A 16,880-nucleotide genomic window follows, 5' to 3' on the forward strand; every position below is an offset into this window, starting at 1 on the left:
TTCTGATCATAAAGCCTTGAAACTAGAATTCAACTGTAAAAAAGAGGAAAAAAACCCACAAAAATGTGGAAACTAAACAACATACTTTTAAAAAATGAGTGGGTCAAAGAAGAAATAAGTGCAGAGATCAAAAGATATATACAGACAAATGAAAATGACAGTACAACATATCAGAACCTATGGGATGCAGCAAAAGCAGTGATAAGAGGGAAGTTCATATCACTTCAGGCCTATATGAACAAACAAAAGAGAGCCCAAGTGAACCACTTAACTTCAGACCTTAAGGAACTGGAAAAAGAAGAACAAAGACAACCCAAAACCAGCCAAAGAAAGGAGATAATAAAAATCAGAGCAGAAATAAATGAAATAGAGAACAGAAAAACTATAGAAAAAGTTAATAGAACAAGGAGCTGGTTCTTTGAAAAGATCAACAAAATTGACAAACCCTTGGCAAGACTTACCAAGGAAAAAAGAGAAAGAACTCATATAAACAAAATCAAAAATGAAAGAGGAGAAATCACCATGGACATCATAGATATACAAAGAATTATTATAGAATTAGAATACTATGAAAAACTTTATGCCACTAAATTCAACAATCTGGAAGAAATGGATAAATTCCTAGAACAATACAACCTTCCTAGACTGAGTCAAGAAGAAGCAGAAAGCCTAAACAGACCAATTAGTAGGGAAGAAATAGAAAAAAACTATCAAAAACCTCTCCAAAAATAAAAGTCCAGGCCCAGACAGTTATACTAGCGAATTATATCAAACATTCAAAGAAGACTTGGTTCCTATTCTACTCAAAGTCTTACAAAAAAATTAAAGAAGAAGCAATACTTCCAAACACATTTTATGAGGCCAACATAACCCTCATACCAAAACCAGGCAAGTATGGCACAAAAAAAGAAAACTACAGATCAATATCTCTAATGAATACAGATGCTAAAATACTAAACAAAATACTAGCAAATTGAATACAACAACATATTAAAAAAATAATACATCATGATCAAGTGGGATTCATCCCAGAATCTTAAGGATGGTTCAACATACGTAAAACAGTTAACATAATACACCATATCAACAAAACAAAGAACAAAAACCACATGATCTTATCAATAGATGCAGAAAAGGCATTCGATAAAATACAACACAATTTTATGTTTAAGACTCTCAACAAAATGGGTATAGAAGGAAAATATCTCAACATGATAAAGGCCATATATGATAAACCATCAGCTAACATCATATTAAATGGCACAAAACTGAAGGTTTTCCCCCTTAAATCAGGAACAAGACAGGGTTGTCCACTCCACTCTTATTTAATGTGGTGCTAGAGGTTCTAGCCAGAGCAATCAGACAAGACAAAGAAATAAAAGGCATCCATATCGGAAAAGAAGAAGTAAAGCTATCACTTTTTTGCAGATGATATGACCCTATACATCGAAAACCCCAAAGAATCTACAAAAAGACTACTAGAAACAATAAGCCAATACAGTAAGGTCACAGGGTACAAAATTAACATACAAAATTCCATAGCCTTTCTATATGCCAACAATGAAACATTTGAAAACGAACTCAAAAAAATAATCCCCTTCACAATTGCAACAAAAAAAATAAAATAACTAGGAATAAACATAACAAAGAATGTAAAGGACTTATATAATGAAAACTACAAACCATTGTTAGGGGAAATCGAAAAAGATACAATGAGATGGAAGAATATTCCTTGTTCTTGGATAGGAAAAATAAATATAATCAAGATGGCCATATTACCCAAAGCAATATACAAATTTAATGCAATTCCCATCAAAATTCCAATGACATTTTTTAAAGAAATGGAACAAAATCAGATTTATATGGAACTATAAAAAACCCCGAATAGCCAAAGCAATCCTAAAGAAAAAGAACGAAGCTGGGGGCATTACAATACCTGACTTCAAACTATATTATAGAGCCACGACAATCAAAACAGCATGGTATTGGCAGAAAAATAGACACTCAGACCAATGGAACAGAATAGAAAGTCCAGAAATAAAACCACATATATATGATCAAATAATTTTTGATAAAGGGGCCAACAACACACAATGGAGAAAAGAAAGCCTCTTCAACAAATGGTGCTGAGAAAACTGGAAAGCCACATGCAAAAGAATGAAACTCGACTACAGTTTGTCCCCTTGTACTAAAATTAATTCAAAATGGATTAAAGACCTAAATATAAGACCTGAAACAATGAAGTACCTAGAAGAAGACATAGGTTCTAAACTCATGGACCTTGGTTTTAAAGAGCATTTTATGAATTTGACTTCAAAGGCAAGGGAAGTGAAGGCAAAAATAAATGAATGGGAGTACATCAGACTAAGAAGTTTTTGCTCAGCAAGAGAAACTGACAACAAAATAAACAGCCAACAAAATGGGAAATGATATTTTCCAACAACAGCTCAGATAAGGGCCTAATATCCAAAATATACAAAGAACTCATAAAACTCAACAACAAACAAACAAACAATCCAATAAAAAAATGGGAAGAGGACATGAACAGACACTTCTCTCAGAAAGAAATACAAATGGCCAACAGATATAGGAAAAGATGTTCATCTTCATTAGTTATTAGAGAAATGCAAATCAAAACTGCAATGAGATACCACCTCACACCTGTTAGATTAGCTATTATTAACAAGACAGGTAATAGCAAATGTTGGAGAAGCTGTGGAGAAAAAGGAACCCTCATTCACTGTTGGTGGGAATGTAAAGTAGTACAACCATTATGGAAGAAAGTATGGTGGTTCCTCAAAAAACTGCAAATAGAACTACCTTATGACCCAGCAATCCCTCTACTGGGTATATACCCCAAAAACTCAGAAACATTGATAAGTAAAGACACATGCAGCCCCATGTTTATTGCAGCATTGTTCACAGTGGCCAGGACATGGAAACAACCAAAAAGCCCTTCAACAGAAGACTGGATAAAGAAGATGTGGCACATATACACTATGGAATGCTACTCGGCCATAAGAAATGATGATATCAGATCATTTACAACAAAATGGTGGGATCTTGATAACATTATACAAAGTGAAATAAGTAAATCAGAAAAAACAAGAACTACATGATTCCATACATTGGTGGGACATAAAAACGAACTAAGAGACATTGATAAGAGTGTGGTGGTTATGGGGTGGGGGAGGAGGAAGATAGGAAGGGGAGGGGCACAAAGAAAACTAGATAGAAGGTGACAGAGGACAATCTGACTTTGGGTGATGGGTATGCAACATAATTGATTGACAAGATAACCTGCACATGTATCTTTGAACATATGTACCCTGATTTATTGATGTCACCCTAGTAAAAGTAATAAAAATAAATAAATTCTTTAAAAAAAATAGTGCTACTTAATATTTGAAGCTTTCAGAGCATTTTAGAGACATGCTGTGATTACAAAGCAGTTGAATAGTTTCATTGTGCTAGATATAGCCCCAAACTTCCAATTAGAACCAGGTTTTGCCTAGTTAATTTAAATCTTGAAAAAGAGAGAATAAATTAAAAATACCAGAGAAAAGAAAGAAAGCAGTGTTGTGCTGTGTTGGTTTCAAAGCAGATGAAGGTAAAGCCTACTCTGTTTCCAAGAGTGTTTCAGAAAAGGATGTCCTAAGACTTAAATTCTTGTCAGATTTTTTTCAGAGAGGTTTACTGAGTTTCTCCTCCTTTAAGTTATTGCCTTTTATGAAATGCTAGAAAGGAACTTTCTACTCATAAAGGCATCTGAGAACCAAGATTCCTATCTGCTTTTTCCATGGGGGGTGGGGGGCATACCTTTAGTCTAGGTCTGAGCTGACCACTAAGAAACTCCTAATGTCTCACCACTGCCTCATTTAAACCAGACCAGGATCCAAATGCCATATGGGCCAGGCAGGAAATGTACATAGTGTGAAAAACAGTGGGGAATTGTGGGCCATGTGACAAACCGGAGGGCTATGCCCCAGTTGAAAGGACAAGGACAAGTTGCTACTATTTAGTTTCGGGCAATATCAACATTATGTGGGAATGTGGGCTGCATACTGGTTAACAGTCTGGTTGATAAAAACATGGCAAAAGATACAGAAGATAGCAAAGAATATGGGAAATTTACAGATGACACATAAATCAGGAGATAATATAGCACCCTTCCCAGGAAAGTATAGGCTTCCCAGCTCCCCATGGTGGGTAGCACCCAGCTGCTCATTCTGCCACCTGCCAGGCATGAGACTGTCATTCTCCTGGCAGTGAAGGGAAGTTACTGTTACTAGTCTCCTACCCCACCTTAACCCTCCTCTCTTTACCTGACTGTGTTGGAGACTTTCACTGTGTGCCCACCTACTTAACAGGTGCCAGCGCCAGGCAGAAATCATTATGGGGTAACATTTTAGAGCGTTTAATGCAAGCCTGGGTAAAGCAGGGTGGCTTCTTTCAGCACATCCTTGTATTAAGCTGATAAGAGGTAATATTTCCGCATTTCACACCTTGACCTAAGGTTCTGTATTTTCACAGTATCAATGCAGCAAGATTATTGTTCTTTGATAGTCTAAAACATTTCTCACAATATTGGTGGAAAACAAAAGAAATCCTATGCTGGTTACTATTTGAACTACCTAGTGAGGAGATGATATTGTTCTATTTAAACAAATTAAGGTACTCCACATTCTTCCACCAATTGAATGTTTTGTGTTGTACATTTTTTAAATGGTAAGTTGTATTTATTGAGTGCTTTCTATCTACCAGTCATTATGATACATGCAAAATGAATTTTTTCAACATTCAAAATAAACTAGCTGAGGTATGAACTACATTATACAAGTGAGGAAAGTGAGGATTGCAGAAGTTAGTTTGCCCAGGGTCCCACACAAATAAGTTCAGGGAAGGGAAACATCCAGATTTGGCTGACAAAAACTTAAGCCAAATTTCCTCTGAAGCTCTCAAAAGGCAAAAGATGTTATTTTATCCTATATATAACATATTCACAATTATAATGTTAGGTACATAGGAAAATACTAGTTAAGTATTTTAAATTTTAGATGACTATACAAATTTGGGCAAAGTTTGGCTTATATAGAGAGATATAGTTGGCCTATTTACACATACAGTGACATGGGAGATAATTCTTCACTCAATGGTTAAAGTCATCTTTTAAAAAGATACAAAAAGTTGTACTTCTATCCTGTTTGTTGTGTTAACAAACCACCAGTATTAGTAATTACTTTTTTTTTGACAGAGACAGAGAGAGAGAGGGACAGATAGGGACAGACAAAACAGGAAGGGAGAGAGATGAGAAGCATCAATTCTTCATTGCAGCTCCTTAGTTGTTCAGTGATTGCTTTCTCATATGTGCCTTGACTAGGGCGAGGGGGACTACAGCAGAGCAAGTAATCCCTTGCTCAAGCCAGCAACCATGGGGTCATGTCTATGATCCCATGCTCAAGCCAGCGACCCCTCACTCAAGCTGGTGAGCCCATGCTCAAGCCAGATGAGCCTGTGCTCAAGCCGACAACCTCAGGGTTGCGAACCTGGGTCGTCTGCATCCCAGTCCGATGCTCTATCCACTGCACCACTGCCTAGTCAGGCAGTAATTACTCTTAATGGAACTTGGCTTCCTTTTTAATACTGTTTATGTATTTTTTTTTTATCTTTCTTAGCATACTTACATATATCATCTACCTTTAGACTTTCAGGAGCTAATTCCCTTATTCCTCCTTCTAATATTCAGTTTGAAAACAAGTAGCAGTTTGATTCTAAGTTTATTCACAACTGTGAATCTGGGAACTTCCCTGAGCGGGGTGAGCATGAGACCTATGAGGGGCATTGCAGGGATCCCATTCCCAGTAGGAGCTGTGAAACATGCTGCAGCCACTGGCCTCATGCAGAGCTGAAGGAGTAAGTTCATCCACTACTAAGAGGAAATGTGAGGGAAATACGAAGGTACTGACAACATACCAGTCCAGTTATCTATTCCATAATTCTTAAGGATGTCCCCCCAAAGTTCAGAGGGATGTAATTTTCACATGCTCCTACAATGAGTGAACACACTACATGATCCAATGAAATTAATACTATTCAATAGTTATTTTATACATTGACTATAATAGGTGACAGCAAAATAGTGATGATGTTATAAGCTTGTATGACTTATTGAGCAGTTATTAACTTTTTTCGTCTTAGGCTTTATATCAGAATTTATTGATAAAATTCTATATGAAGTCCTAAAAATATACTCTTAGCAAACTATATAGAAAACTTCTTTAATTTGTTAAAGGGTATCTATGAAAAAACTTCAGGAAACATCATACTTAATGATAAAATGTTAAAATCTTTTCCTCTAAAATTGGGAACATATTGGAGGTGTTAGCCAATATAATAAGGAAAAAAAGGATTAAAGATAGAAGACATAATAAAAATGAATTATTTAAATTCTTAGAAAATAAAATCTACAGATTAATAATCAAATTATTAAGTGAGTTTAACCAGGACTTAACCATATGCATGGGGTTAGAGGCTAAAGAGCTAAGTTCAAACCACAGAAAGATAGAACTACAGGTTTTCAGTCTAAGAAAATGAAGGCTTTGCAAACCTAATTAAAAACCCTAAGTCAACTCAACTACTGATTTGATTGAGGTGATCTGTCCTTCAATCGATCTGCTTAACTGAGGAAAGGGGGACCCATCATTAGCGGACAATAACAGCTGGAGCCTTCTTTTACATACATGGTCTGTCATATAATAAAAAAATTAGACATATAAAGAAGCAGAAAAAATAATCAGTGACCAAGAGACAATACTAATAATTGAAACATCTTTTCATTGAGAAGGTTTTTAATTGAAGATTCAGCTTATTTAAAAGTTTCTAAATTACCTGGTTTCTCTTCTTGTGTCAATTTTGGAGAATTGGGTCTTGCTAGAAAACTGTCCCTTTCACTAATTTTTTAAAGTTATAATAAATTTGTTTATAATATCCTTTTGTGACCTTTTAATATCTAAGGATTCTTTGAAATTTGTTAAGACTTGCTTTATAGTCCAGTATTTGGTCAATATAGCTAAATTTTCCACTTGTACTTGAAAAGTTCTGCTTTTCTCCCCAATTTGCCTGTTCATTTCTGATGCTCTCTTATGGTTTATTTATCTTAGCGATGGTTTCCTTTATTTTCTGGGTGTGTTTTTTAATTAAACTGTAAAATATAACGTGCATATTAGAAAAAGCATAATTCAAAAAATAGCTACAAAACAACCAACCACATAACCCATCCTCCAGGTCAAGATATAGAATATTATCAGCACCCTAGAAGCCATATGTCTATGTTTTTTCTGATTACAATTCTATCCCTCCCTCATAGTGTAACCATTATTCTAGCTTATAGTAATTTTTCGGGTTTTCTTTATGAATGTGCTACCTCTGTGCCTCTCTAAAGAGAAGAGTGTTTTTTGCCTCTTTTTGAACTTTAAGTCTATAATTACATTTCATATATTGTTTTGTGCTTTTTCATTCAACATTAGGTAAATACGATTCATTTGTTTTTGTCTGTAGCTCTACCTTGTTCCTTTTGTCACATTTTAGTTGATTTTTATTATTGTATGATATTCAATTTTATCAAAATTTATTTATCCATTCTACAGTTGATGGGCATTTGGGTTGCTTTCAGTTTGAAGTCAGTTATTAACAATACTGTCATGAATGTTTTTGTAAAACATCCAGATGCACATATGCATATATTTCTCTAAGGTGTGTGTGTGTATCTTGGATTTAAATCACCGGGTCAGGTAGTATGTATACATTAAACTCTATTAGATGCCATGTGATTTTTCAGAAATATATACCAATTTACCACCCACCAGCAGTTTTTGAGAGTTCTTGTTGCCTCATTGTCTCTCTAACACTTAATAATGTCAGACTTTTAATTTTTTTTCCAATCTGATAGGTGGTTTTAAGTTGTACTTCTCTAATGACTAGAGCAGGGGTCCCCAAACTATGGCCCATGGGCCACATGTGGCCCCCTGAGGCCATTTATCCGGCCCCTGCCACACTTCCGGAAGGGGTACCTCTTCATTGGTGGTCAGTGAGAGGAGCATAGTTCCCATTGAAATACTGGTCAGTTTGTTGATTTAAATTTACTTGTTCTTTATTTTAAATATTGTATTGGTTCCCATTTTGTTTTTTTACTTTAAAATAAGATATGTGCAGTGTGCATAGGGATTTGTTCATAGTTTTTTTTATAGTCCGGCCCTCCAATGGTCTGAGGGACAGTGAACTGGCCCCCTGTGTAAAAAGTTTGGGGACCCCTGGACTAGACGTAGAGTTCCTCTTTGTCTCTATATTAGTCATTTGGAGATCACCTTTTGTGTAGTACCTGTTAAAGTCTCTTACCCATCTTTCTATTTAGCTGGTTGTTCCATCAGACTGTCATAGTAATGCTTACCAGGCTTTGCTGATTATATGCATTGCAAATATCTTCTCCTATCCTTTTCCTTTTTTATTCTAATAATACCTAATAATAATGGAGTCTTTTGAGGAACAGAAGTTCTTTAATTTTAATTTTAATCTTTACAATTGTTATAATTTGCACCTTCTTTAATAAATTCTTAACTGTCCTGGAACCATGAAGATATTCTACTACTTTTTTTCTAAGAGCATTATACTTTTGCCTTTACTTTCTGGGTCTTTATTCTACCTGAAACTGACTTTTGTGTTCCTTGTTTATTAAACTTTTTTTCCATTGCTTTTCTATATTTTCATTGTTTATGCACACTCTAACTGATGGTGGCTTGCCTTACCTTCTTGTGCATGAGCTTGATGATCTTTGATTGTGAGTTCATTGCTTGATCTTAAATCTGTGAGAGTCCCATAGCCCCAAACTGGAAAAGCTCTCCTGCAGAGAGGATGTGATTCTGCTTCTGCTTGTAGACAAGGATGCCACCATCCCAGGACCACTAAATGTTCTTGGCTTGTTCATCTTTCCCAACCATGGGTTAGCCAAAGCCTCGGTATCCTGATAACAGTGTTGCTACGTAGTATCATCATGTCTCTCAGTACAACTCTGATTTTGTTTTGGTCCTGGAGGGGCAGGGTCTTCAGAGACCTCCCCTATCTCTTAAGAAACCAACAATGCCTCAAAAAAAATGAGTCCTAGCTAAGGTATATTTGTTCCTTAGCAGAAGGATACCTATTTGTACTCAATCAATCAATAATGTATTTGGAATTCCTTAATAATATATTTTGCGTATTGCTCCAGGTCACTATATATAGAGCCTCTTGTTCTTTTATAAGGGTGAATAATGATCTATTGTATGAAATTTTTTTAACCAGTTCCCCAATAATAGACCTTTAAATTATATCTAATCATTTGTTTTTACAATGTTGCAGTATCATTTTACACCTATATAAATATATCTGTATTATAAATTCCTAGAGATAAAATTACTGGTTCACATTCCCCTCGCCCCATTAGAGAGAGGTTTATCAATTTATACTCTCACCGAAAATGTTGGAGCTTGCCTATATTCTCAAATTCTCACCAAATGCATTATAAAACTGAGAGTTTTCTATCTGATAGATGAAAATGAGATTTCACAATTTTAATTTGCTTTTTTTTTTTACTGTGAATGAGATTCAGTACATTTTCATATAGACCTAATAGAAATTTATTTTTCCTTTTCTATGAACTTATGATTCTACTCTTTGCCTTTATTGCTACTGGGTTTTCCAGGTAATTCTTACACATCCTAAAGTTTGCAGGTCTTGTTGCTTTACTGCCATATTTCTGTTCAAAGAATATTCTTTAATAAATACTGAAATATACATAGAACATTTGCTTTATGCAGTTAAAAAAACAGACCACAATACCTTTTTTGTGTGTGTATTTTTCTGAAGTTGGAAACAGGGAGGCAGTCAGACAGACTCCCGCATGCATCCGACCAGGATCCACCCGGCATGCCCACCAGGGAGCAATGCTCTGCCCATCTGGGGCGTCACTCTGTTGCAACCAGAGCCATTTTAGCGCCTGAGGCAGAGGCCATAGAGCCATCCTCAGTGCCCGGGCCAACTTTGCTCCAATGGAGCCTTGGCTGCAGGAGGGGAAGAGAGAGACAGAGAGGAAGGAGAGGGGGAGAGGTGGAGAAACAGATGGGCGCTTCTCCTGTGTGCCCTGGCCGGGAATCAAACCCGGGACTCTTGCACACCAGGCCGATGCTCTACCACTGAGCCAACTGGCCAGGGCTGACCACAATACCTTTTAACAAAGCATAGATGCAGTATTGCAATTTAGATATTTCACTGAACTCATTTCAAAGGAGAGTTTTATTGAATTTAGAGAAAAAGTAGAACTTTAAAATATACATGGAATATTAGCAAAACTGATCAAATGTTGGCCCATAAAGCAAGTCTCAAGTGTTCCAAATATTACTTTTACAAATGAAATAATATCTTATTTTTCTTACCCTTTCAAGAACCAAGCTTTACAAAGATTTATTACTACCAAGCTTTTAATCTAGTTAATGAATTTGTGAATCATTGATTTGAAATGAATTTAAGATGCAAGTCTGAAGTCCTATAAGAGATTAGATATCATGGAATTAAAGGTACATAACTAAAATGGGTAACACATTCTATTATCTCCTTTGCATTTAAAGTTAATAGCACTTACTAGTGGTATTTTTATGGTAGAAAATTAGCTTCAGCATTCATAAACTTAAATGTAGTTAAACCTTAAGACTATAAATACTAATTATTAACTTATGACATTATTAACTGAAATGAATAGTACTGCTCACAAAAATTAGGGGATCAGGGAACGTGCAGATACTCCAGTACTTTCAGCCTTTTGTACAGTGCATTTTCACCAATGAAATAAAAGTTGGTTTTGCATCTGATTTGCACAATTGAACAACTTTCTTTGACTTGTCATTTGCTTTTCTTATGTTCTTGTTTAATAAAAAAAAAAAAAATTCATTTTGAAATATCTCCTAATTTTTGTGAGTAGTATATATTCCCTTACAAGCAAACAAAGGAAAGGACTCTCATGTCTTCCAGGTTTTCCAGTTTAAGACACTACAGTATCTACTGCAGAATATCTACAGGTAAACTTAGTTCACACTCACATTGTTTCAAAGACTTTTTATGTCTTTGAGAACCTGATAACTTACATGTATTTGACCAGCAGAGTATCTTATGCTTTCTATGCTTGAGCTACTGATTGCATTATATATGATTAAACCACACAGGATTTGACAGTTCTCCTTTTGAATACATCCAAACTAACTAACTTTAACACTATGATTAGAAAATCTGAGAGTTAATCTCAAGTTACTAAATTTACAATATATATACTCTTTATCACTTGTCCTTGGAAAACCTAATAGACATTTTAACATTTGGGCCACAGGTAAATACCATTTTTTTTAGTGAAAGGAAAGAAGGCAGAGACAGGCTCCCGCCTACGCCCCGACTGGGATCCACCCAGCAAGCCTATTGGGGGATGCTCTGCCCATCTGGGGCCCTTGCTCTGTTGCAACAAGAGCCATTTTTTAGCACCTGAGGCAGAGGCCATGGAGCCATCGTCACTGCCCAGGGCCAATTCCCTCCAATCGAACCATGGCCGCAGGAGGGGAAGAGAAGAGACAGAGAAAGAGAGAAGCGAAAGGAAGAGGGGTGGAGAAGCAGATGGGCACTTCTCCTGTGTGCCCTGACTGGGGAATCAAAGCTGGAACATCCACACGCTGAGCTGACACTCTACTACTTTTTAAAAGATTAAATTATTTTAGGATGGAGGAATTGTAAAGAGATATTGTGATCTGTCCAACAGATAAATGCAGCTCAAATATACAAGACTTTTTGAGTACGTTTGATTCTAGCATTTTAATAGAATCATCAGTCTGTTCAAAGATTCACTGTTTATGTACAAAAGACCCCAGTGATAGCAATCATATAAGGAAAGTAACCTTTTATTCTTTGGAGCTGGATTTAAGTAATTAAGAAGAAATTCTGAACAACTAAAATAGTCACTCTAATGCTTATGGAGAACCAGCACTTAAAAGGCTGCCACTCCAAATTTAAGGATGATGGCAAATATTCTTGCCCCTAAAACCATACAACCCTATAGTCAATGTAAAGCATTATAAGTTTAATCTTGGAAAACTATTTAAGGCATAGATGTATTCTCATTTTCAATGTGGATGTCAAACCAGAGAACTAAATCTGGACTTTCACATCAGTATACATTTTCATAAAAGACCTTATAAGTTGAACCTGAGTGAGTCATGCAAATTAAAAAGTCATTAGTTCTTAATTACCCCAAATAGATTATTCCCAGACAGACAAATTTGGTCAAGATCTGAGTCAGCGAAAACATGAGAAAGAAATACAACTCATTTCATAGTTGGCACGTAGTATCTTTGTCAGAACGTGTTGTGATAGTGGAATCTATAACAAGCCAAATCAAGTCCTCAATTTAGTGGCTTTTATGACCTGTACATAAGCAAAGAAAGCTTTTATGATGTCACAGAAGGGAAGCCAGGAGGTTACTAGAACCTTGTTTTAGCACTTTAGACTTAAGTACTCACCTTAACACACCTTAAATGCACATTTATTACCTAGATATAGGAACAAAGGCTTAGTGGAGTTTCTGTTTGTTGTAACTTGGAACACAGCTGTACCTGGATTTGGCCTGGTTAATTGCAATGGTCTGGGATGCACTGCACTGATTGCTCTAGTTGCTGACTCCTAGAGTTAATCTGCCTACAGTTTAGAGAAGACACTGAGGGAACTGACTTAACCCATGATGGCCATAGGTAGATGTCCAGCCAGCAGACAGGACATGATACCCAAAAGCTATGGTCGCAAACAGCAGTTAAAAAAGACCAAGTCAGCAACAGGAAGATGCAACCTGGGGTAACTTAAATCTGCTCCAGGCTACCACATATAGCTGTCCATATACACTGCACAACCTTAGATGGTGTCATGTACATAGATGGTATGTCTCAATATGTAGACCAAACACAGACACTGGAAATGCAGGAAAAATAAATAAATGGTTGTCCAATCGGTATAGGGATACAGAACAGAGGTCTACCAATAGTTAGGAACTCAGAGGCAGGACTCTAGCCTAAGAAGATGGACCATAGCCTGACCTGTGGTGGCGCAGTGGACATGGAGCCAACCTGGAGTGCTAGGGCCACTGTTTCAAAGCCCTGGGCTTGCTGGGTCAAGGCACATATGAGAAGCAACTATGAGTTGATGCTTCCTGCTCCTCCACCTCTTCTCTTTTTCTCCTCTCTCTAAAGTCAATAGATATAATCTTAACAACAGCAAGAACCATTAAAAAAATTCTATCTTTAACAACAACAAAAAAAAAAAATTTAAAGTTTGTCCCCTTGGGGTGTCATCAGGGGTGATTCAGCAAGTGAGTCTGACCACCTTCCCTTGAATTTCACCTCCTCTGGATTCTTGCTGCTGCCACAGGAACTGCACTTCAGTGGTCCACTGCTCTGCCATTAAAGCAAATGTGGACAAAAATGCCGTATTTTGATTTTTTAAATAGAGTAGAAAATAAGCTGGAATTTTTACCAAAAAAGGAAATATTTAAGAAAACATAGAAAGGAACTATATCTCTACCTAGAAAATATTTATGAATGTGTGTCAGGGTTTAATCAGAAAAAAAGAACCACTATGAGTGGTATAGAGGGACTGGTGTAGAGATTAGACTATACACAGTTGTGGGAACTAGTTGTAGGACCTAGTTGTGGGAACAGTTTATGTAAGATTGAAGCCCTTTGGCTAGTGCGAGGCCTGAAGTCAGCAGGGCAACAGTTAAGAAGGGAAGATGCACATAAAGTAAGAGAGGGTGGGTTCAAACTGGGAACCTACAGGATAAGCTAAAACCAATAAGGTACAGTCATCCCTCACCATATCACCATTCACTTTTTGCAGTCTCACTGTATTGCAGATTTTAAAATAGTATATATCTAATTTTGTATTGCAAATTTTTTGCTATATTGCAGGAATTTTGTGGTATATAGGTATTTTTATATTTATTATTTTAATTTGTGGTAAAATAAGCATTTTCTAGCCTAAAATTTGAAAAAATAATAAAAAATATAAATTAAAACATGTTAAAAGAATATTAAATCAAAATAAAATACATAGTGTACAGCAGATGAGTAGACAAAAACTTGCACGTATGGAAAATGCAGCTACAGCCGCTTCTGCTTGAGCTAGTTTGCCACGTGAGATTGTACATGGCACACTATTGGCTGATGGATGGGAGGCGACCAACTAGAGCACTGTTTTCTGTATATATGAATAATAAAATAAATATAAAGTCGCTGTGTAATAACCCCCTGTAAAAAAAATGGGTATAATTTTGATTTATTCACACTGAATTGCTATTGTTGTATTGGCTGTTGTCATTTTTTTATTTGACAATCTATAGAAATAGAGGTTGGTGTCCCTGAATAAATAGTTAGGTATTGGATCAGGGGTCCCCAAACTTTTTACACAGGGGGCCAGTTCACTGTCCCTCAGATCATTGGAGGGCCACCTTATACAGTGCTCCTCTCACTGACCACCAAGGAAAGAAATACCCCTTCTGGAAGTGCGGTGAGGGGCTGAATAAATGGCCTCAGGGGACTGCATGCGGCCCGTGGGCTGTAGTTTGGGGATGCCTGTAATTGGATATTTTAAAAATTCTTCTGACACCGGTTGAAAATTGCAGCTCTAGTCTTTTTTCACATAGAGGGACTACCTGGTGCCCTGCAACATGGGAGATGAACCAATTATATCTTTGGACATGACACTGGCCGCTGTGACTGTTTTGGGACTCCAACCCTGGGTTCCATTCTGAGGGATTGACCTTTTCTCCAGGTATTTGGCAGGCATCTGGAGATTAACAATGTTAACTTTACTCTTCAGGTGAAGCCTGCGTTCCTTCCATCCCCACCTCTAGGATGTAAGCTTTATGTGGGTACTAGCCTTTGTTTTGTTGACTATTGTATATCAAGGGTCAAAAAGAATGCCTGGCACATAGTAGTCTCAATATGTTGAAATAATTTCTTCAGTATAGGGAATGGCTTGATCTTTTATAAATCACACAACATAATCCTAATTTTTAAATTCTAGGACAACTTTACTCTTTTGTCCCTCAAATTCCAACCTTATGTCATTCCCTGAGGAATGATATTGGTTAGTCAGAAATCTTGACAATGATTGGGCTGAGTTTTCTAGTCATAGAGCTTTCGTTTTCTTTTTTTAAATTTTTATTTATTGATTGATTTGAGAGAGAAAATTTGTTGTTTCACTTATTTATGCATTGGTTGATTCTTATATGTGCCCTGACTAGGGAATCAAACCTACAAACTCGGTGTATTAGGACAACACTCTATACAACTGAGCTACCTGAGGTGGGCAGGGCTAGGGATAGAGCATTCAAAGAAGTTAAAATCTTAGTAAAAGGTTAGTTCTTGAGGAAATCCCACTGGTTTGAGATACAGAGTCTTGGAAAAACACAGACCCTTGTCACTCACACTGGCTAAGCATCTGTAAAAATCATAGTTGACCAGGATATAGCAGGCTGTAGTCTTTAGATGGCAATTGTCTGAAGCTAGTCTCCTTGAAGTGGTGATTTTTAGATGACATCAGAGTAATGGCAGTGTGAGAGATACTCCTGATCTCTTCCCTTGAAATTTCAACAAATTGAACAACTGTAATGCAGTGAAGGAACCCCAGCTAGGCTCACAGGCGTGCCTGAAAGATCCATGCACTGAATGGACTAAAGGTGTGATGGGGTGAAAAGAGGGGTGGAAGATAAAACACATTTGTGGTGGGCTTTGGAGAGAAGAGAAGACAAACCTGGAGTGACTGGGTTTTTTTTTCTCTTTTGGACTACAGGGAGGAGGGAAGCTCAGGCTCCCTAGATTTTGTCTCAGGGGTATGGAGAAGGAAACTCTGGGGAGCCAGATGTGGGGTTTGTCTCTGCCACTGTCCATACTGTGAGTTGAGAAAGGCAGAATTTTGGAGGCTGGGGGTCCACACTTTAGCTTTCTCTGTCTTTGCTGAGTGCAGGCTGCAGGAAGACCATGGGAACACTAGGCATGAACCTTGCTCTGGCTACTTTGGTTTCTTTCCCCTTTTGTCCCTCTGTCTCATTGCTCCTTCCAGCAGAAAAAGATCCAGAAAAAGATGAACAAAGGCAACCTAAAGTCAGCAGAAGAAAGGAAATAGTAAAAATTAGAGCAGAACTAAATGAAACAGAACAAAAAAATACAACAAAAATCTGATTCTTTAAAAAGACCAATAAAATTGAGAAAACCCTGGCTAGATTCACTGAAGAAAAAGAGAAAGCATCCAAATAAACAAACTCTGAAATGAAAGAGGAGAAATTACCACAGACATCGTAGATATACAAAGGATCATAGTAGAATACTATGAAACACTATATGCCAACAAATTCAACAACCTATAAGAAATGGATAAATTCCTAAAACTATACAATCTTCTTAGACTGAGTCATAAAGAAGTGGAAAACCTAAATAGACCTATAAGCAGGGAAGAAATAGAAACAACTATCAGAAACTTCTTCAAAACAAAAGTCTAGGACCAAATGGCTACACTAGTGAATTCTACCAAACATTCAAAAATTTAGTACCTATTCTTCTCAAAGTCTTCCAAAATATAGGAAAAAAAAATACTCCCCAACATATTTTATGAGGCCAACACAACCCTCATACCAAAACCTGGCAAGAACAACACAAGAAAAGAAAACTACACACCAATATCCCAAATACATTTGCAAAAATTCTAAATAAAATACTAGCAAGTCAAATACAGCAACATCTTAAAAAAATAATACATCATGATCAAGT

The sequence above is a fragment of the Saccopteryx leptura genome, chromosome 7 (genome assembly GCF_036850995.1).
Source record: "Saccopteryx leptura isolate mSacLep1 chromosome 7, mSacLep1_pri_phased_curated, whole genome shotgun sequence".
NCBI lineage: Eukaryota > Metazoa > Chordata > Mammalia > Chiroptera > Emballonuridae > Saccopteryx > Saccopteryx leptura.